The sequence below is a fragment of the Antechinus flavipes genome, chromosome 3, assembly GCF_016432865.1.
Source record: "Antechinus flavipes isolate AdamAnt ecotype Samford, QLD, Australia chromosome 3, AdamAnt_v2, whole genome shotgun sequence".
NCBI lineage: Eukaryota > Metazoa > Chordata > Mammalia > Dasyuromorphia > Dasyuridae > Antechinus > Antechinus flavipes.
Genome location: NC_067400.1, coordinates 166212056 through 166235334, shown reverse-complemented (window position 1 = coordinate 166235334; position 23279 = coordinate 166212056).

Genomic DNA, 23279 nt, shown 5'->3' with positions numbered 1-23279 from the left:
TGATGTACAACTGGTTGAAAAACTTTACCCAATGAACACATTAATGAGTTGATATTAATCTTAAGAGTGATATTTAATAGTGTATCACATTCTTCTGAACTTAGTCTAGACCTGGTCAATTTTTTTTTAATAGAGCATCTGGATAAAGACTAAAATGGCCTACATATTAAATTTATTGGAAGTATACTAAATATATTATTACATGACAGACTCAGGATTTCAAAAGATCTTGACATGGCATAACAATTATAAAAACTAAGAGAACCATGGATGGAAGAACTTTAGAAATAAAAGTATACAAATCCTTAAATGTACATGTAATCTCATAAATGGAGGTTTTTTTACTGAAATATTGCAAATAGCAATACTATTCATGCCTACAGTCTATCTTTTTTCTTATGCACAGCCTCCAATAAATTTCCTATAGGGAAGTCTACCAAAAATGTTGAAGGAGGATTTCCTTGCTTTCTTTTTGCTTTATCTTTTCACAAGATTATCAGGGAAGAATCACCTATTTACCCATTGCTACTCTTTGCCTTTGACACATGATCAATCTTGCTAATCATAAAATCTTTACTTCTCGTCTACATTTTGTCTTGATTATATGATATTACCTGTTCATATTTCACTATGAGTATGATATTTATTTTCATTTTTGGGTAAAGTTATATTCAATGTATTTTTACCATATAACATCAGAAATAGAATATCGGCATTAAAAAAAAAATTGGTATCTTATGGGAGGTGGTTAGGGTCATTAAAAATAATCTGTAATTTCCTAAAAGTAATCAATCTTTTTTTTCCCTTCTGTTCAACTCTGGACCCAGATTATTTTCTATTTATATTGTCTAAAATATATATATATATATATATATATATACACACTCATGATCAGATTCTATAGGCTACTGGTTCAATTGCATGTCATAATCTGGACAAAAAACATTCTTTATTAATTTGATCTTTCTTGTATGGATGCTCAAATTAATTTTTTTGAATTATTTCTCTCTCTTCCAGGAATCTTTGCAATGTTTTTAGGTCATCATCAAATAATACATTGCTATCAACAAACAGAAGCATTGGGAGGACTTTACCATCCACAACAAATTCCTCTTCAACTTGGATTCTATGTTGGCTCTCCTTCATTAAAGTAAAGACTAGAGGGCATCTTAATAAAATAAATACAATAGAAATCCTTTCAAACTTATGTTTAAAATATGAATTGTACAAACACAGGTTAAAAGAAATGCAAACTTAAAAGAAATTTATATGAAAAAGAACTAAGAATTGACTACAATCTTTGTATAAATAAAATGCTCACCAAAATTACTAATACATCTTAGAACATTTTATGTCAAATATGTGTAAAAATCAGAATATTAGAGCTAGAGTATCACTTAATTTGGGTACAACATTGAAGAGGAAGCATTGATAAAGCTTAATAAATATTTAGTGAGTGATGGCTACATTAGAATAGATAGCATTGGAAAGATTCCTTGTGAAGCTGCTAATTTCTTTTTTTCTTCTTTTTGAGGGGTTGGGTTGGAGGGAGGAGCAGAGGAAAGTGGTTTCCTTTTAAAATTTATTTTTATTCACAGCTTAAGAAATACCAAACAAAAATGGTTGTTTTCTATATATGTAGTAGAAAAGAAAAAAGAAGACTTTACCTGAAAATACTGATCTCTATTATTCACTATTTATTTTTGTTTTACATTTACAATAAGTACAAATTATGGTTTCAAAGCCACTGTTGTGTGTATGCTTTTTTCTAATCTTTAGTCTCATCTTTATTATTTTCTATGCTAGTACCTTAGCAAGAAGACCCTAAATGGAGTCATGAAGAGTTGAACACAATTGAAATGAATGCACAACAATATGTACCAGAAAGCATAATATTTAAATTCTTTTCTCAAAAAAAAAAAAAAGAAAGAAAGAAAGAAAGAAAAGAAATAAGGACAAATTGAAGAAAGAATATACAAAAACATCAAAAACTCTGATTTCAAAATGGTATAAATGGTAAATTAGAACTAATGTCAGAAATGAGAGCATATGAAAAGGAATTGAGACCTACCCAAAAAAGTTATGAAAAGAAAATTTATAAACACACACAAAAAAGATAGAAGAATGGATTATAAACTGGAATCCTTCAATAAATTGTATAAAAGAGACACATCCTGAAGGAGAAATATATACCTTGCGTTTCATTAAGTGGCTATAACAGAATCACTTTTATTTCTACTAAAGTTTTTAAAAAAAGACAAGGATAACAATCATCTTCTTAGACAAAGCAAAGAAAAAAAATAACAAATATATTTAAAAAAGATAAAAACCCCACAATTTGTTAAAAATATACCAAGGAAAATGAATTATATCAATACTGAAATATATACACCAAAAAGCAGCTAGACGAGGTAATGGATAGAATGGCAAATGTGAAATTAGGAAAACATCTTCATGAATTCAAAAATGAATTGTGTGACTTGGGCCAAGTGCATTTGCCTCAGTTCTTCATCTGTAAAATGAGCTGGAGAAGGAAATGGCAAACCATTCTAGTATCTTAGCCAAAAAGACCTGAAATGGAGTTATGAAGAGTTGAACACCACTGAAATATATGAACAACATCACACACCAGATGGCCTAACATCTAAATTTTTAAAACAAAACAAAACAAAACAAAAATGACAAAAGAGGAAAAAAAAACTATATTGCTGAAGGGTCCAAATTTACTACTATCAAACATAGATAAATGCAATCATAAAATAAAGAATAAAAGAGTTAAGGAGATGATTAGAATTTTAGAAAAATCAAATATGACAAAACTCAGAAAAATATGAATGGGACTAGAAAAGAATATACCTATTCTAAGCTGCACATGGTATCTTCACAAAAGTGAAGGGTATAAAAATGCCACAAATAAATCCAGAAAATCAAAAATATTACATATCTGTTTTTCTAACCATAATGCAAAAAAAAAAAATTGGCAACAAAAAAGGATTAACTTTTAATTAGATATTAAGTAATAATTAAGTAAGGAGAAGAGAGAAGAAGAGAGGAGAGGAAAAGAAAGAAGAGAAGAGGGAGAAAATGGATCAATGATTTGGGCATGAAAATTTTTAAAAAAACAATGAATTAACTCTCCCCTTCCCAATTAAACACCAAAATAAAAATACAAAAATCAAAGAAGAAGCTAACAAAATGAATGTGTGTGTGTGTGTGTGTGTGTGTGTGTGTGTGTGTGTGTGTTGGGGGTGGGGGGGAGAGGGCAGAGTATTAAACTAATAAATACAATAAAAGCTTTAAAAAAACAACAAAAAAGATAACCAATGAAGAAGAGAGAGGAAAACAATTATTAGGTATTATTTTGCCCAATCACATACCAGTAAAACTAATGATTTAAATGAAATAAATGAATATTTACAGGAATTTCTCAGATTAATAGAAATGAAAATAGAATGCTCAAAAATTTCTATCTTAGAAAAAGAAATTGAACAATACATAAATGAGCTTCTTAACAAAAACCCACAGGATCAGATGTATTTATAAGCAAATTCTACCAAAAATTTAGAGAACAATTAATTCTAATAGTATAAAAATATTTTAAAAATGGTTATCAAATTCCTTATATGACACAAACATGGCCTTACATATATAAAACAGAAAGAAGCAAAACAAGAACACTAGAGACCCATTTCCCTAATTATGTTTTTGCAAAAATTTACAATCAAGTCCAACAAATATAACAATACATCAAGATCAAATATTATAATCAGACTGGAGTTATACTAATAATATAGAACTGATTCAAGTAAAAAAAAAAACCTATAGAAAGAAGTGGTCATATCAACAACAAAAATAATGTGATTATTTTTATGTGCTCATATTATTTTTCCATAGATACAGAAAAATCTTTTGGCAAAATACACATGTCCCTGTTTAAAACATTAGAAAATACAAAAATAATGGAGCTTTCCTTAAAAAGATAAACAATGTCAACTAAAACCAAGAGCAAGTATTTTTCTATAATGAGGATAAAGTAGAAAACTGTCCAATAAAATCAGGAATGAAAATGTCCATTATCACCATTACTATAGAATATTGTAGTAGAAATCCTGACAATAGCAATGACAAGCAAAAGAAACTGAAGGAATAAGTGTTGGCAATGAGGAAACAAAACTATTTTTTTGGTAATAATATCATGGCTTATTTAGAGAATCCTATAAAATGAACTAAACAAAACTACACAATTAACAACTTCAACAAATTTGCAGGTTTTAAAATAAATCTCCACAAATGAGCATTTCTGTATATTACTAACAAAACTCAGCAGAAAGATATAGAAGGAAAAATTCCACTTAAGATAACTAGAGATAACTTAAATTTTTTGTTGAGTTTTCCATGCAATTCCCAGGAATTGCATGAACATAATTTCAAAATATTTTTCATACAAATAAAAGTAGATCTAAATAATCAGGAAAATATTAATTACTTATGGGAAGTCTGAACAAATATAAAACCATAATATTGCCTAAATTAATTTATTTATTCACTGCAATACCAAACTACCAAAAAAAAAATTATAAAATTTCACCTAGAGGAACAAAAAGTCATGGCAATCATGAGAATCAATTTATAAAAATGGGAATTTAAGGGTACCAGATCTCAAATTATACAACAAAAACTATAAGCATCAAATAATTTGGTGCTGGGTAAGATATGTAGAGAGTGATCAGTGAAATAGATGTTAAATATTAAAAAAAAAAAAAAAACCAACCCAGAAACAAATGAACATAGTAACTTGGTGTTTGAGAAACTCAAAGAACCAAAGTGTGGAAGAAAATATTTGTCACTAATTGACAAAAAGCATTGAAAAAACTTGGAAATTTTGACAGAAACTATATATAGAAACACTTCCCATCATATATCAATGTAAGTTCCAAATGACCATATGATTTATATGTTAAAAGTTATCTCACGAAAAAATTAATGGAGCAGAAAGAAATTGCACATCAAGTCTCTGGATAGGGGAAGAGTTCATGATCAATAAGAAAAATTCATAGGGAATAAAATTATTAATTTTGATTTCATAAATTAAAAAGTTATTGTACAAACAACAAATAAAAACACACATGAAAAAAGGCTAATTTTTATTCTAAATTTATGTTCTGGAGTCCAAACACTAATGGCTCTCTATTTTGTCTTAATTTTGGATTTGAAGACTTTTGGTATATGCTAGATGTTGAAAAGTTTATGAGGAATTCTTAAAGACAGTGGGGATGTTTAGAATGAAGAAGATAAGAATCTAAAATTATTATTCATTTTAGTGGAGAATAACTTGAAGGTGGCACAATAAGTTCAGAAACTAAGCAAGGATATTCCCTCTCTTCACTACTATGGGACATAATGCTAAAAAATATAGCTACCAAAAGAAGACAGGAGAAAAAATGAAAATAAAACAATAACAAATAAGGAAACAAAATTACTCTATTACAGGCAACATGATGCTGTTAATTAGGAAATTTTAGCAAATCAATTAGGAAGTTAATTTAAATGAGTAATACAAAATTATTTTGCAAGATAAGTAGCAAGATAAAAAATAAATCCTCACTTTGTCATTACTATTTTTGTATATTATTAACAAAAATCAGGAGGAAAAGAAATCGAGAAATTCCATTTAAAATAATTACAAAATGTGTGAAATGTCTGAGAGTTAATTTCTCCAATAACATAAAATATAAATGCTACTACAAAACAAACTTCAAAGATTTAAAGAATTTAAAAGATGTTTAATGCTGTGGCTGGGCTATTCTGATGGATTAAATATGTACATATTCTCTCCAATTAATCTACAAGTTTAGTTCAACATCAGTAAAAACACCAAACTATTTTCCAGAATTAAACAATGTGAAAAATTAATTTGGAGGAACAACAAACAAAGAATATAAAGGAAAAAGGGAGTTATTGAAGAATAGAATTTCTAGTTATGAAATTGGATTTTAAAGTGGTAATTGCAAAAAAAAAAACTATTTTTTAGTGGCTCAATAAATTTGAAAATAATTCAGTGGAATACATTAAATAAGCCAGACCTTTAAAAAAAAAAAAAAGAAAAGAAAGAAAAACTATGAAAGCAGCCCAGTGTTTCATAAGAACAAAGCTTCAAATTACTGGATTAGGAACTCTTTAGCTGATAATAACTATCAGAAAACATTTAAAACAGTGTTTTTTTGGAAAATAGATTTAGATTATCAACTTAAGCTATATAATATAATAAATTGTAAATGCATAAGTAACCTAAACTGGAAACTTTACATCATAAGCATAGAAAATGAAACCTATCTTTTATAACAAAAAGTAGAAGAAAATCTATGAATAGGAAAAAAAAAGTGATGACAAAAGATAAAGACATAATTTTAATTAATTAAAATACTTCAATAATAATAATTTGTTTCATTTACATCATCTTAATATCTTAAAAATGCTTTAATTATATAATATCACAAATTAATGCAGTTAAAGTTAGAAAAGTAATAACTGGGGTAAATGTTTTTATTACATCTCCCTGATAGAAGTCTGATTCTAAAACCCTCAGGAAATAAAAAAAATATATATTTATAAGGGTAAGAATACTTTATTATAGATATATTACATGGGGAAAAAATCATGTAAATGTACACATTTTTGAGGTAGGACCTCAAACTGAAAATAATGCTTCAAAAAATGTAACCTATCAATATTTAAATTGATTTGTAAAGGCAGGTCTACTAATGCATTATTGGTGGAACTGTGAAGTGATCCAACCATTCTTTAAAATTAATGGTGATTATATGTTACTAAATTACTGATTACTGAATATGTTATCATATTAATAAAAATTATTATATGTTATTATCATATTTTATAATTATTACAATTACCATAGTATATATTACTATGTCATGAGTGAAAAATATGAAAAATTTATAATGTGTGAAAAGTTATAAGAAATGGGGAAAGACATTTAAATGTAGTAAATAAAAAAAAGAAGAAATATCAAAAATATATAAAATGATGCAAAGTGCAAAAAACACCAATAATAAAAACAACCTTAAAATATAACAGAAGTCAAGTAAGTACAAAAAGCAACATTGGTTCCAGATGACTGATGTTAAAACATATTTCCTTTCATTTAATAGGTGGCAAATTATAAAAGTGAAAAGTTATCTGATGTCATAATCATGCCTAATTTGTTGGAAAATGGTTGATGTGTCAAAAGGAAATGTAGCAATAAGAGCATTCTAAAAACACATCAATGTCAACTATCTTCAAATACTTGAAAGCTTATCATGTTAGAGAGTTCAAACTCTGTATCTCCAGAGGAAGGATCTAGAATCTGTAGGTAGAAATCATAGCAAGCAAATTTGGGATGTAAGGACTACTTCCTCAGAATTAATAGTGTTAAAAAAAAAAATTGAATGTATTGCCTTACAGATAATGTCATTTTCTGAGATGTTTGGACAAGATGCTAGACACTTGCCTATCTGAAATATAGAAGCAAATCGGGGGAGGGAGAAATATACACTAGAACTCACTTAAGATATTCATCAACAAAAAGAAAGGAATTTATTCTAGATGATTTTTGTATTTGTGTGTAAAATGAATGCCTAATGATAAAGAATACAAATACTATTTATACAATTTGGTGCTACTGTCTTAGTGTCTATTAAGGTGTCAATAGTTTTGTCCATCAGAGCAAATATCAGCACTTTTTATCCAGGAGATTCAAAGAAGTTATTTGACACAATATTTCAGTATTCCCTGTGTCTATTGCCAAGTGTACATAAAAAAGATCTTTCTTGATGATTAGATGTACCACATCAAAAGTCTAATCATATTATTAGTTTTATACACTTATAAGGTAAAAATGCAATTCTGCAGATGAGAGAAACTTGCTAAATCTCTAATTCACAGGACATATAGCTTCTGAAAAACCCTATTGTATGTTCATGAGAGAACAAAAATAAAAAAAATCTTAGTATTATTTATGAAAATATTCTTGACTTTGAAGATCTCCTGAAAGGGTCTCATATTTCCCCCCAGCACCCATGGACCACACTTTGAGAGTTGCTCTACTATGGAACACAGAAGCCTTATGCTTACAAAGCATGACTACTTCTCTTGAGAACAGAATCAAATGGATGAGTACATGATAAATACTGAATAATCCTATAAAAATAAAATTGATCATATTTCAACAGATAAGGAAATTATTAGCTACTGATGCTCAAGTCATTCCTGAATCTGTGTACAGCAGCTCACCTACTTAATGGAGAAAAATACAGTGAGAGGTTATTAGAAGAGAATAGGCACAGAAAAACACATCATTTCTATCATAGAATTGACTGAAATATATAAAGAATAAAAGACACCATTGTGCTTAACTGTCTGCTTGCTATAAAAAAGCATTAAATTCAGTGAAGCAAAGTGACATCTTAAAGCGTCTCCTCCTAATGTATTCTCACATGCATATGTCAAAATAACAGAAGATTTCCTGAAAGATGGAACAATAGCTATAACCTTTTTTTTTTAAAAATGACCTTCTGATTGTAAGCTTAAGACAGGGAGATGTAAGCTTCTTACTGATGTTCAATGTTATTATAAAAGAGATTCAGCATAGAGTACAGGTTTTAGAGGAATTCCCTCTCATGTTCGCATATTACATTGTCATGTTCATATACAATATACTTGTAAAATTTTGCACAGCTTACTAAAAAAAATCCATAATCACTCTGAAGAATATCATTCAGATATCCAATTAGGAAAAAAAAAGTGGATGAAAAAATTCTTATTGTCTATATCATGAGATACAGGAAAAAGAACAATCTACTGAGGATAATAGCATGAAAACAACACTAGTTGTAGATTCAGAGGATCAATACCCAAATTCCAGTTCTGTCACTTATTATTAATGTAATAGTAGCTTGATCTTTGTTGGTTCAGGTTCTTTGTCTGTAAACTAAAGGAGGTAAATTAGATAGTCTTTGAAGACCCTTTCAAATCTTTATCTTGGAACTTTACCACTGATCTAACATTGAAAAGAAAGTTCGCCATCTTGCCTTTGGAAAATTGTAACATTCTTATAAGATTCCCAGCCTCTCTTTGACACAAAAGTCCATTTTCTTTAATACCAACATTTTTTCAGGGATAAGATACTGTTCTGAGTCATGGAACTCTATGAACCCAAAAGAATCATAAAAAAGGAAATAGATATATGCATAGATTGTACACATTTCATATAATGGAATTTGGTATTCTGAACTAGTATTATAAAAGAATAGTACATAGCAAAGCTTCCTCTTTTTTGATAGTACTTTATTTTCCCAAATACATATGAAGATAGAATTCAACATCCACCTTTGCAAAACCTTAAGTTCTAAATTTTTTCACCCTTTCTCCTCCTCTCATTCCTTAAGATAGCAACCAATTTGATATAAGCTAAACGTGTACAATTCTTCTAAACATATTTCTATATTTGTCATGTTGAGCAAGAAAAATCACATCTAAAAGGAAAATAAAACATGAGAAAGAAAAAAGAAACAAGCAAACAAACAACAGCAGATGTGGAAATGCTATACTTTGATTCACATTCAATCTCCATAGTTCTGTCTCTGTATGTGGGTGGCACTTTCCATTCCAAGTCTATTGGAATTGCTTTGAATCACCTCATTGTTGAAAAGAGCCAAGCCCATCACAGTTGATCATTATATAATTTTGCTCCTGTGTACAATGTTCTCTTGGTTCTATAGAGCAAAGCTTCTAAAACTGTGGGTTGCAACCCCATATAGGGTCATATAACTTAATATGGGGGTTGTGAAATTATAATTTATTCCATGTGAATATTTGATTTATATACCTATTTCTTATACCTATACGCCTGGGGTAGCATAAAAATTTCTCAGGTGAAAAGGGGTCATGATTGAAAAAAATTTAAGAAGCCCTGCTATATAAAATGTCATCACAGAGATGTCCAACCAAAAAGACTTGTCATATTATAAGTAAAACTGAGGGATAACCATTGGAAGAACTTTAATACATTGGATATGCAATTATTTTTAAATTCATAGAAATGAAAAATCCAAGTATTATTAATATCAAATAATTGAATGTTCATCTTTTAGAATTCTCATCTTTTTAGTTTGAATCTAACAATACAACAAATAACTTATTTGGGATCAGTGACCCTGGGGAAGTCGTATCATCTGTTGAGTTGCACCTCAGTTTCCTGATCTATAAAATTATACTTGTCCTACTTACATCATCAAGATTGTTTTAAGGAAAAAGCATTGTAAGCTTTAAATCATAGAATTTCAGAGTCTTAATAGACATAAAAATTATTTTAATCCAGAATATTCATGAATATAAATCACCATTAAAACATACTCTGCATATATTCACACAGAATTTTCTTTAAGTCTCTGAATGAATGTCCATGGCATTCCTAATACTGATCAGCTAATCGTTAGTATTAGTTCTCCTGGTGCTATAGTAAAAGCCATAAATAAAACTGGGCAACCAAACTTCACCCTTGGCAGGGAAATTTACATACACACACACATATACACATACACATATGTGTATACATATAGTCTATAAACTATATGATATGTTATACTAATATATAATGTTTATGATATATCTATATAGCATATATCACGTATATATAATACATATACTACACTAATATAATAAACTAAAAATCATGGTTTTAAAAGATTTACAAGTTTAAAAGTTGTTGCATTTACAAATTGATAGTATTTTGATTCCTTTAAAAAACTATTTAGCAAGAATAATTAAAGTAGGAAGCTACCAGATGGTATGCTCACTCTCCTCAGTGGCTTCACAGCAGGTGTGATACTTCCCAAGTCCTATGTAGTCTGGAACCATTCTGCTTTCCCTTAGACATCACCCTCCCCAATAGGACTCCAAAGTGTGCTAAAGTGTCTTCTTGATATTGTGCTGATTTTGAGTTTGATTTGGGGATATGTTTAAGGCTATTTGTCCCAAATTGTCAAAATTACTAGTTATGGCCCTGCCTATGTTTAGTTGACCTTGCCACACAGACATAAGATATTATTAAGTTTTTTGTGGTTGGGAAGAATATTGGATACTATAATCATTATGGAAAATGTTTCAGGGCAATTTTTATTTCCCCCTTCACATATATATGCCAGTATTGGGAGTAATTTTTTTCTATCACATTTTTGCTTCTAAAATTCAAGAATTTTATTTTTTAACTTAGTTTGAAATTTGGAAATGAATTTAGAATCTTGCCAGAAATATATATATTTTTTAAGTTTGGTAAAAAAATTAATACAGTTCAACATAGTCACTTGAAATAAAGCCACACTAAAAATAGCTATTATCATATATGTGTTCTATGTGTATGTGTAGTCGTGTTAGTTTATCAACTTTTTTTCATTGTCAGTATTAATTATTAACATTTCTGCTTTCTTGTTTCTTCTATTTTACCCAGTTATGGCAGATTATAACATCATAGATGAATAACCAAAAGGAAACTTAGAAGACATCTAATTTAAATTCCTTTTATTTATAGGTAAGGAAACTGAGGTGTATGAATGCTAAAGGAATTTCCTGAAGTCACACAATGAGTATGTATTAGAGGTGAGATTTGCACTGAGGTTCTTTATTAGTAATCTTTCCATTATGCTATGTATCATATATGTATATATGCTTTACATTTTTACATATATGTGTATAGTATATATTATAATATAAAAATTTGGTTTTATATGTATGTATGTGTATATACTCACATGTATATTTATGTACTGTATATATAGATACCATGTATCTTATCATATATATATGCATACAAACACATACATGCATATAAAACTTCTGTCTCAAAGCCTATTGGTAGAGATGAAGAACCTGCCCTACGTAAGGGGAAGAACAGAGGTAATGAGAGATAAGAGACCTCGGGATTCAGAAATATGAGTTTTTATGACTCTAAGTTCTGAGTCACTGTGGGCAATGTGAAGGAGATGGAAGTGGTCAACTCCATTTCAGTTTGCTGACAGAAAACACTATGGGAAGACATAAGAGGAGGTAGCAGTCTCTATCCTATTCCTATTTTCAACTTTCTATTCTAGACATTTCAGGGACTTTTCCACCCATGAAACAGAGTTAATATAAAGGAAAGTTAATCAATTAACACTTATTAAGTGCCTACTAAATGCAAGGTATATGCTAAATGCACAGTGGCAAGAAGTAGAGTGCCATGTATGAAGAATAGTGAGAGGTCAGTTTGTCTGAGTGAATTAAAAGAATTCATTTGGGTTGTTTTGTTTTGTTTTTGTTTTTTTGCTGAGGCAATTCAGGTTAAGTGACTTGCCCAGGGTCACAGTATTAAGGGTCTGAAACCAAATTTGAACTCAGATCTTCCTGACTTCAGTCCTCTATCCACTGTGCCATCTAGCTGCCCCCGGGAATTCATTTGTTATAAAGTCAGAAAGATATGCTGGGAACAGGTTTTAAAGAACTTACATGTCAAGTCAAGGAATTTATGTTTCATGATGTAACAGGGAAGGAGTAGAGATCTTTTAGCAGGGGACTCAGATTTGTGCTTTAGAAAAATCATTTTGGCAGCTGTGTGTATAGCAGATTGGATAGGGGACACTTGAGACAGGAAGAGTAATTAGAAGGCTATTGCTAAAATCCAGGTGAGAGGTGATTAGAACTGAATTAGAATTGTAGTTGTTAGTGACAATTAGAGAACATATATGAATAATGTTATAGAAGTAGAATTGATAAGATTTAGCAACTGAACAGATATGCAGAGTGGTGGAGATTAAGGAGTGGAAGATGACAAAAAAGACTCAAACCTGGATAACTGGAAGCATGGGAATAAATTAAATAGAAATAGAGGCATCTGGGTTTTTGGAAGGAAAGATAATGAACTCAAATGCCTATGGAACATCTAATTAGAAATGTCCAGTATGTAGTTAGTGACATGAGACTTAAGCTTAGGAGAGAGACTACATAGATTTGGCAGTCATTCTCACATGTGATAATCAAATCCACGGGAGCTGATGAGATAGCCAAGAGAGGTATCAAGAGAAAATAAAAGAGAATATCCTGAATTCATACAGAATTAGTATCTATATAAGAATAAGTATCTATATATTTGTAGGGTTTGTTTGAGGGTGTGGATCTCATGTTGGTTATGTATGTTCTCAATAACTAAGAGCTAGGTAAAAATTGAGACAAAATAAGACCATCACAAAAGTATCAATCTGGAAGAGGAAGATACTCAAGAGTTTCTAGTCTGAGCAGAAAACAATTGCTATTTACATTCATTTTAAGTTTCAAAACCTAAACAAAGAGGAATTGGGGCTTGGGCTGGGGTTATTTGGCCTTTCATGAAATCAAAATAATTTGGATTTAAAGACATAGTCAAGTAGCTCCATTTGTATCACAGTGGGCTTTTTAAAAGCCTGTTTCTTCAGAGGTATATTTCAAGAAAACATAAATGAAAATGTCATAGGACTAAAAGTAAATTGTTTCAGATTTTTGAAAAATATATATTTAATTTAAAAAAATCTAGTTCCAAACCCCAAATAGCTTACAGAATATAAGGAACCAAAAATCATATTCCTATGGACAGAGCACTTACATGACATCCCAAGGAGAGAGAGGGACCATACTGATGTAGGAAGAAGATGAAGAAGGAGTAGGAGCAGGAATAGAAGAAAAAGAAAGTGTTAATACAAAGTATTTTCTAAAATGCTGGTTTTGGAGTAAGTTTAAATCTAGATCATAACAGTAGTAAGACATACATATAAGAAATATGTGTAACAAAGTTGTAACTCACAACACTTTTTTTACTTTGTAGAGACTTTATGGAGAAATGCCTGGAGTGATGCCTTGACTTGTTAGTGAATTGGATTTAAGTAGAGCTGCACAAAGTCATCAACTTCATTATCTCCTTCAGTCATTGGAGTCCAGTAACCCTAATCCTGATATATATAGATCGGGATTTAATGAATCATTCAAGACAAATTAAAGGGGAAACAGTTAAGATGGGGGCGTAAAGGTAGGAACTTGCCCTGAGCTCTACCCTAAACCCCTATAAAATAGCTTTAAATAATGACTCTCAACAAATCTGGGTGTCAGAACCCATAAAAAGAATAAGTAAAAAAAATTTCCAGATAAGACAACTGAGAAAGTAAGCAGGAAAGCTCTATCATATCAGGGCGAGAGTGGAACACAATCTAGCACAAGTCTTACCAGCACAGCCCCAGCTCCAGAAAATTAAGGGTAAGTCTTGGGGGCCATAGAATCATCATTATCAGTAGCAGCAGCAGCAACAGTGGTGGCAGCAGCTTATGAGGTCTTAAATTACAGATGATAAGGGGATCAAACAGCTTGTCAGAAAGAGATTACAGGGGTCTGTTTGCTAAAACCAAGGCAAGACTCTTTTGCTTTGTCCATACTTAGATCCAGAAGGAAGACCCAGGGCAAGGAAGAGCACCAGTACACTAGAATTTACAGCCATGATAAAGGGAGGGACTGATCACAGTTCTAAGCAGCAAAGAGCCCTTGTGATCAATCATAGCCCAGAGCACAGGATAGAAGAATAGTAAAGTTATCTTTCTTTATATTATACCATCCTGTAAGAACTGAAAACTTACAGGTGTTGTGCCACAATTCTCTTTTATTGTCCTGATTCAATTTCCCTAATTATCCTGACCCAGTCCTGACTCAGTTTCCCTAATTGTTCTGCTTCAGTTTATAATTGTCTCCTTAGTCCTGCAAAACCACTCCTCCCTCTTTATCAGAATATTTGATAAGATTAAAAGATCTTATGTTTTAGAATATCAGAATGCCTCTCCCCATCTCAAGCTATTAGAATGTCAGATACTGTCTTATCAAGATGCTTCTCCCCATCTCCAGGGTTCCCCCTCCCCCAATTAGGTTACCCCATCTCCTATGTCATGCCATCTCAGGTGGCTCAACCCACCCTGTCAGAGTCCCAATCTGCTCTCAGCACCCTGACTTCACCCCTGCCTCAGTCTGTAATGACCATGTATTTAAAATCAGCCGGTAGAGCACCAGCCTGAAGTCAGGAGGACCTGAGTTCAAATCCAGCCTCAGACACAACAATTCCTGGTTGTGTGACCATGGGCAAGTCACTTAACCCCAACTGCCTCAGCAAAAAGCAAAAAGAAGAAGAGAAACAAACAGAAAAGTCGTCGCAATGGCAAAAGCAAGCAGTTTCTCCTCCCCTTCCTTTTCTACTTCCCTGCCTCCACCCACCAAAATCGTCATTTCCTATACAACACATCAGGACTTGCACAAAGAGTGGGCGGGGGGGGGGGGGGGGGGGGGGGGGGGGGGAGGGGGGAGCATTCTTTCTCCAAGCTTATATAATAGAGTATGGTCCAATTACTATTTAGCCTCATGTGCTTGGGACTTCAGTGCATCAACTCAAGCCTCAGCCCATTACATCAGTCTAACCCCTGAATCTGACCCATGTGTATATATATCTTTGAGAACTCACATTGTTTGCTGGATTCTTGGAGATGACGGTCTTATTCAGCCCTGGAACCAAACCATGGATCCATTTGGTCCCAGTATATCTCTTCCTTTTAAATAAATTATTAAATATTCTCTAATTTCTATCTTGCCTCAGTTTCTCTGGCATTACACAGGTATTACACAGGCATTACACAGAAGGATGTCTGAAAACAGCTTCACAAAACCTTTGAAGCTTGGGACGTTTCACTCTCCATCCTGGAAAAAGAGCTACATATTAATAAAGAGTTAAAAGTCAAGTAATAGTATGGGGAAATGAACCAACAATAGAAAAAGATTCTATGGTGACAAAGATCAACACACACACTCAGAAGATAACAAAGTCAAAGTTTCTATATACAAAGCCTCAAAGAAAAATAAGATTTGGTCTCAATCCATAGCAGAGCTCAAAAAGTATTCTGAAAATCAAGTAAGACGCACAGAAGAAAAATTGGGAAGAGAAATGAGAGGGTTGTAAAAGGAAATACAAAAAGCTTAAAAAGTAAATTGGCTAAATGAAAAAGGAAGTACAAAAACTTACTGAGAAAATTAGTTTCTTAAAAATCAGAACTTAGCAAATAGAAGCTAATGACTTTATGAAAAATCAAGAAACAATAAACCAAAACCAAAAGAATGAAAAATATAAACTGTGAAATATCTCACTGGAAAAACAACTAACCTGGCAATTAGATCCAGGAGAGATAATTTAAAAATTATTGGTTCTACTTTTATACCATGATCAAAAAAAAAAAAAAAAAAAAAGAACTTAGACATCAAGTTTTATGAAATTATTCAAGGAAAACTGTTCTGATATTCTAGAACCAGAAGGAAAATAGAAATTGAATGAATCTATCAACCACTTCCTCAAAGAGATCCCAAGATGAAAACTCCCAGGTTATTATATCCAAATTCCAGAAGTCCTACATCAAGGAGAAAATATTGCAAGTATCTAGAAAGAAACAATTCGAGTATAATAAAGTCGTGGTCAGGATAACAAAAGATTTAACAGCTTCACATTAAAGGCTCAGAAGATTTGAAACATAATATTCCAGAGAGCAAAGGATATAAAATTAAAACTAAGAATCAACTTCCCCAGCAAAATTAAATATAAGCCTTCAGGGGGGAAAATGGACATTCAATGAAATGAAGAATTTTCAAGTATTCTTGATGCAAAGACCAGAGATGAATAGAAAATTTGACTGACAAATGCAAGGCTCAAGAGAAGCATTAAAAAGTAATCAAGAAAGGGAGACTATAAGGAACTTAAGAAATTCCTACACAGGAAGATGATACTTGTAACTCATAAGAACTTTCTCATTTTTAGGGAAGTTAGAAGAAGTATATATAGACAGGGGTTACAGATATAAGTTGAATATGAGAGATAATGTCTTTTAAAAAAATAAAGGAATGAGAGAGGAATGTACTGGAAGAAAAAAAGAGAGAGAAGTAGAATGATTTAAATTATCTGTTAATAAAAAGTCAAGAAAAAAACTTTAAAAGTGGAGGGGAAGAGCTGGAAAGGTGGGAGAATGAGTGAACCTTATATCAGAATTTCCTCAGAAAGGGGAACACACTCATTTGTATATGGAAATTTATCTTATCCTGTAGCAAAGTAGAAGGAGGAGAAATGTATAAAAAAATAAGAGCCATTTCCTAATAACTGACAACTGATCAAATATATGAACAGTTTTCAGATAAAGAAATCAAAGCCATATTAAAAAATACTTTAATTCACAATTAATTGGGAAAATGCAAATTACTACAGTTCTGAGGTTTTATCTCTCATACCTATTAGATAGGCTAGAAGGGCAGAAAAGGAAAATGACAAAGGGGACATTAATGCATTGTTGGCAAAATTGTGAACTGATTCAACCATTGCATAGAGAAATTTGGAACTATGCCAAAAAAAGCTATAAAACCATGTATGCCCTATGATATAACAGTACCACTACTAGGTATATATCCCAAAAGAGATTTAAAAAAAAGAAAAAAAGAAAAAGACCTATATGTACAAAAATATTTATAGTGGTTCTTTTCTCAGAGCAAAGAGTTGGAAATTGAGGGTATGCTCATCAATTAAAGAAATGGTTGAATGAATTGTGGTATATGATTATAATGGAATATTATTGTGCTACAAGAAATGATGAGCAGGTTGTTCTCAGAAAAACATGGAAATGTTTCTGTGAGCTCATGCAAAGTAAAATGTACTGTGCAGAAAACAACAGCAAGATGATTAGCAATGAATGACTATGCTATCCTCAGCAATACAGTGATCCAAAACAACTGTGAAAGATTTATTATGAAAAAAAAAATGCTATCCATATCCAGAGGAAGAACTGAGTGTGTCTGAATACAAATTGTAACAAATTTTTTTTTAACTTTGTTTTTCTTAAGGTGTTTTTTGTTTTGTTTTGTTTTGTTTTGTTTTTGAGGTGGGGTTCTTATGTTTTCTTTTACAAATGACTTTTATAGTAATGTTTTGCATAATCTCATATGTGCCTCCGCAGTAAGGTGTATGTAGGAAGTGAGGGACAGAGGAAGAGAGAGAATCTGAAATTTAAAATTTTAGAAACAAATTTTAAAAATTGTTTTACATGTAACTGGATAAAATAAGATATTAAATTAAGAAAATAAAAAAGACTATTAAAAAAGACAAGTTAGAAGTCAAAACTTCATCATGTAAACTCATTTTTTTGGGTCTATCTATTTTTAGAATAATTCATAGGGCTCTAGAGTCCTGCACTACAGCATTTGAACAATTTATGTTCTCTAACATTGTACAATAGAAATCCAAGCATTACCTTGGGACTGCAACGGTAGGATTACTAGTCCTTTTTAGCATATCTCCACAGAAAGAGCTATTAAAATAGGCTCTACAGACCCATGAACTTGGTTGGGGAAAAAATACATTGTTTTCATATAGTTGACTTAATTTTTAGTTTTATGTATTTTATTTCTGCCTTTAAAAATATTATTCTACAAAGGGTCAATAGAGTTGACCAGGATGCCAAAGAGGCCCATGACACACAAAACACTAAGAACTGCTATTCTAGAGGAAGAAATGGGCATTATTGTTGTGCCACAGTTCTCTTTTATTATCCTGACTCAGTTTCCCTAATTATCCTGACTCAGTTTCCCTAAATTGTCCTGCCTTGGTTTCCCTGAATTGTGACCTAATTGTTCTGATCAATCCTGCAACCATCCCTCCATCTTAATCATCAGAATATTTGATTAGGATAAAAGAACTTATGTTTTAGAATATTAGAATGCCTTTCCCCATCCCAAGCTATCAGAGTATCAGATACTGTCTTATCAAGATGCCTCTCCCCATTTTTGGGGTGCCTCCCTCTATTATGTCATTCCCATCTCCGGTTGCTTCCCCCTACTCTGTCAGAACCAGATTGTTAGTCCCATGTTCCCACTCTCAGCACTCTGACTCTGTCCTTGTTTTTGTCTACCCCCTGTGTCTGAGCCACTTGTATATATGTCATTGAGAACACACATTGTTTGCTGGATTCTTGGAGACGCTAGTCTCATACAGCCTTGGGACCAAACCCTGGATCCATTTGGTCACAGTAAATCTCTCCCTTTTAAATAAAATATTAAATACTCTCTAATCTCTACCTTGCTTCAATTTCTCCAGCATTATACTATTAATTTGAATTTCACTAGGCAAATATTGTGGAAATCATTGTTTATCTTGGAGATAAAAAAAATATTTCTAAGGAGAGGCACTTTCTCACTTTACAAAATTCACTTAGATATTAATGCTGGCTATTACTATGGTTTTTAAATTCAAATCTAGACTAAACTTTACATGAAGTTTCTGCCTTTATCCATTTGTGTATGGGTAGATGGAAAAAAAGAAAAAGAGAGAGACAGAGAGAGAAATAGAGAGAGAGAAATACAGAGAAAGAGAGAGAGAGAGAGAGACAGAGAGAGAGAGAAAGACACACAGAGAAAAACAGAGACAAAGAGACAGAGAGACAGAGAGAAAGAGAAGGAAGGAAGGAAGGAAGGAAGGAAGGAAGGAAGGAAGGAAGGAAGGAAGGAAGGAAGGAAGGAAGGAAGGAAGGAAGGAAGGAAAAAAAGAGACAAGGAGATAACAGAGATAGAGATTGTCTTATAAAATGACCATATTTACTCTACTATATAAATAGATAATGGGATAAAGATAGAGACTAAACCTATGATTTCGTTGACATAGGGAACCTGTAGGTAAGAAATCTCCTAACAATGCAGATAAGTAGTTTCATTTAGAGTCTTAGACATTTTTTAGCGCTCTCAAAGGCTAACTGATTTGCCTAGAATGGTCAGAGGCAGGACCTGATCCAAATCTTCCTAGTTTTTTCAAGGTTATTTCCCTATCCAATATGACACAGTGCAATACCCACATCTCTATCCCCAACACACATATGTAGAATAGGAATTGAATCTGTGATGTCACTGATATAGAGAACTACCAGAAGTAGTAATCTTGTAAGTCCTGATTTTGACACACTATGTTAAATAGGTTTTATGAGCCAGATCATGACTTGTTATGAATTGAATCCTTAGAACTGAGGGGGGGAGGAGAAAAGGAGAGAGGGAGAGAGGGAAATATGGAGAGAAGGAGAGAAGGAGAGAAGGAGAGGGAGAAGGAAAGAGATACATTAAGCAAGTAAATTATATTAATATCTTTGTCTGGGTTTTTAGCCCAAGACCTGGCTTCTTTTCAAGGCTAACTTTGCATTGCCTAAAATTGAACAGGTGTATTAAAGGGACATACACCATGATTTAGTCCCCTCCCCATTTTGTATTTGATTACATTGTCTTTTACTTCATATACAAATTTAAGCATTTTGACTCATCACTAGAAATCCATATTTCTTTATCATCTAAATAATATGTAAGTTTATCAGTAGCCTGTACATGAATAATAGCAAATAAGGCCTATATCAGTAAGCAAATTAGACAAAAGTCATTCCCAAACCTGAAATATGGCCCTTTTTCTATTGTCATAAACTACTTGCTTAAGTTCGTTATAAACATGAGGGAAAAGGTATGTCAGTCTTTTAGATATCAAACTCACAAACATGCTATCACAGCTTTCAAAAGTGAGAAGTTATATGGCTTTGAGAAAAGAGAGCCAGCTTTGGAGTCAGGAAGATCTGAATTCAAGTTATGCCTGCAATTTTCATAATAATTGTGAAACCATGAGGAAATCATGTAACTTTTCAGTTCATCAGATAACGCTTTAAGACTATAAGTATTAGAGAAAGTACTTATTTGCATTAATCCTAGGAATGCTCCCTGTAAATTTCCTATGCTAATAAAATAATAGGATGGCTAAAAATGTATTTATATATGTAAATACACACACACATATATACATATATATGTATGTATACATGGGGATTAAAGGTAAAAATAGGTTAAAAAATAAACCAGTAAACAGAAAACAAAACAAAACAAAACTGAACTGTGGTTCAGTTGTTTTCATCATATCCAACTCTCTGTGACCCGATTTTGAGGGTTTTCTTGGCAAAGATATTGGAGTAGTTTACCATTTCATTCTCTTGATATATAGGTGTACAAATGCATAAAGAATAGAAATGATTGAAAAGACTTAGCTCCAAGCTCCAACACAGGACAGTTAAATAATTTTTAGGATTATTAGTAAAAGAAACTTAAAGAGTAACTTTCTAGTCCACTTACTTATTTTGCAAGGGTATAAGGATAATTTAGATTAATTTAAATAATGCTCCTTAGTATTATTATTGTGATGAAGCCAAGCATTTTGCTGAGTCTTGAATCAAACTTTACTCTATTTGAGTTTGGGGTATTTTTCTCCATGGTCCCATTTCTGTACAAATACCTTTATTAATAGCCATGATACATCTTATACTTACACTCAAGTTTCAAAATCAAAAATGTACACTGGATGTTGCATTGTATTCCATTTCTTGCAAGATTAGTTTGATCCTGCTTGCAAGATTTTCAGAGCTGTATATTTCTGAGCTTTTTGTTAGTAGATTTATGTTGATCTTTTTGTCTTAAATACATTTTCAGAGGGAAAATTATCCATTATATCACATTAAGGAAGCTTAATCATTTCGATTATTTAGGGATCTTTTCTTCCATTGGTATACATATTCAATTCCCATTAATGGTAATGAGTGAACATATTGACATCAAAATAGATCCCATGGGCTCTATATGTATAATACATTTTGTTAATTGGAAAGTATTTTCCCATAAATAATGCACAAAACAGAAATGATTATAATTACATAAATAAGGGACAAGAAACGCTATTTGCCCATTTGAAGAAGGATCTAGTTTGATTCTGTGCAAAAAAGGAAGATTTCAAAAGATATGCCATTCCAAAATCTTACACTGGAGTGTGTATTTGTTTTTTGTTTTTGTTTTTTAATGATAAGGAATAGGAAAGACTATCTATTAGTCTAATTTTCTTGCAGCTTACCACTTTGAAAGATTCAGATGCTATAACTACCTTAGCCTGGACATAACAATTCACCTTTGAAGGCACATGAATAAATTGAAAGGCTAGATTAACTATGCTGTATGATAGGCTATATCAAGTTAATCTATATCTCTTAAATTCGTTGGTTCTAAGAACAATCAAAAGCTTCTATCACAAACAGACTGTACTCCATAATGATATTAATTCTGACTTCAGTGTTTTTGCTTCTTACTAGTATTTCCAGCAATTCTGAATTGTTATGGCAGCCTAGTCATATTGCCTTGGCAGCTGTGATAACCAGGTGCAGGACTGGGCTTGGTTCAGCAGAGGTTTACAGCATTCTAGTAAGACTGTACATACTCTCTAGAGAGGATATAGGGATACTGTTGACTGCCAGTTGTCCCTCTGGTCTGCACAGGGTTGATATATCCCTTGAGTGACCTTCATGTCACCTTTATAAAAAGTCTGGCATTGGTAACTAGTGGCTCATCCATGAAATGCTATAGTGGCAATGCTCTGGATAAATAGTAAAATAATCATTAGAAACATAAGAAACATTAATATCCTCCCATAAAAATGTTAGAACATTTTACCCTAGACTGGTGCTGGAATTTTGTTGCCCCAGGCAAAAATAGACAAAAGCAAATACTGAAAAATTAAAAAATAAAAATAAAAAACAGCCCCCTCCTCCAAAAACACATGATGTCCCTAACTACCCTTAGCTACTCACTCAATAGTGTCACTAAACATTTTGCTGCCCTAGGCAACCATCTGCTGCTTTGCTTGTATGGCAAAATGATCTAACTTCAGTCCCCTCCATTTCTGACTAGTAACTCTAAATTACAATTATAATTGTTCCAGATTACAAAATATAATTGAAGGAAGAAGAGGGTTTAGGCTGTGTGTGTGTGTGTGTGTGTGTGTGTGTGTGTGTGTGTGTGTGTAACTTTAGGTTACTTTTATATTTTTTCTTAGCAAGTTGCACTTTTAAAAATTTACTATAAATTCCAGAAGTTTAAAGAAAAGCTTAAAATTGTCAGTAGGATTTCATAATAAATACATTTCTTACCTCTTATTATTTTCTTTCTTTCTTTTTCAAACTAATCTAGTAACTTAACTCCAAGAATTTAATTCTAGTCATGTATCCTTTATTAGGTATCTCCCAAGTATTATGTTAGCATTTCTGTCCCTATCTTATATTGGATAGAGTCAATAAGAACAACACAAAAAAACTAGATGCAGT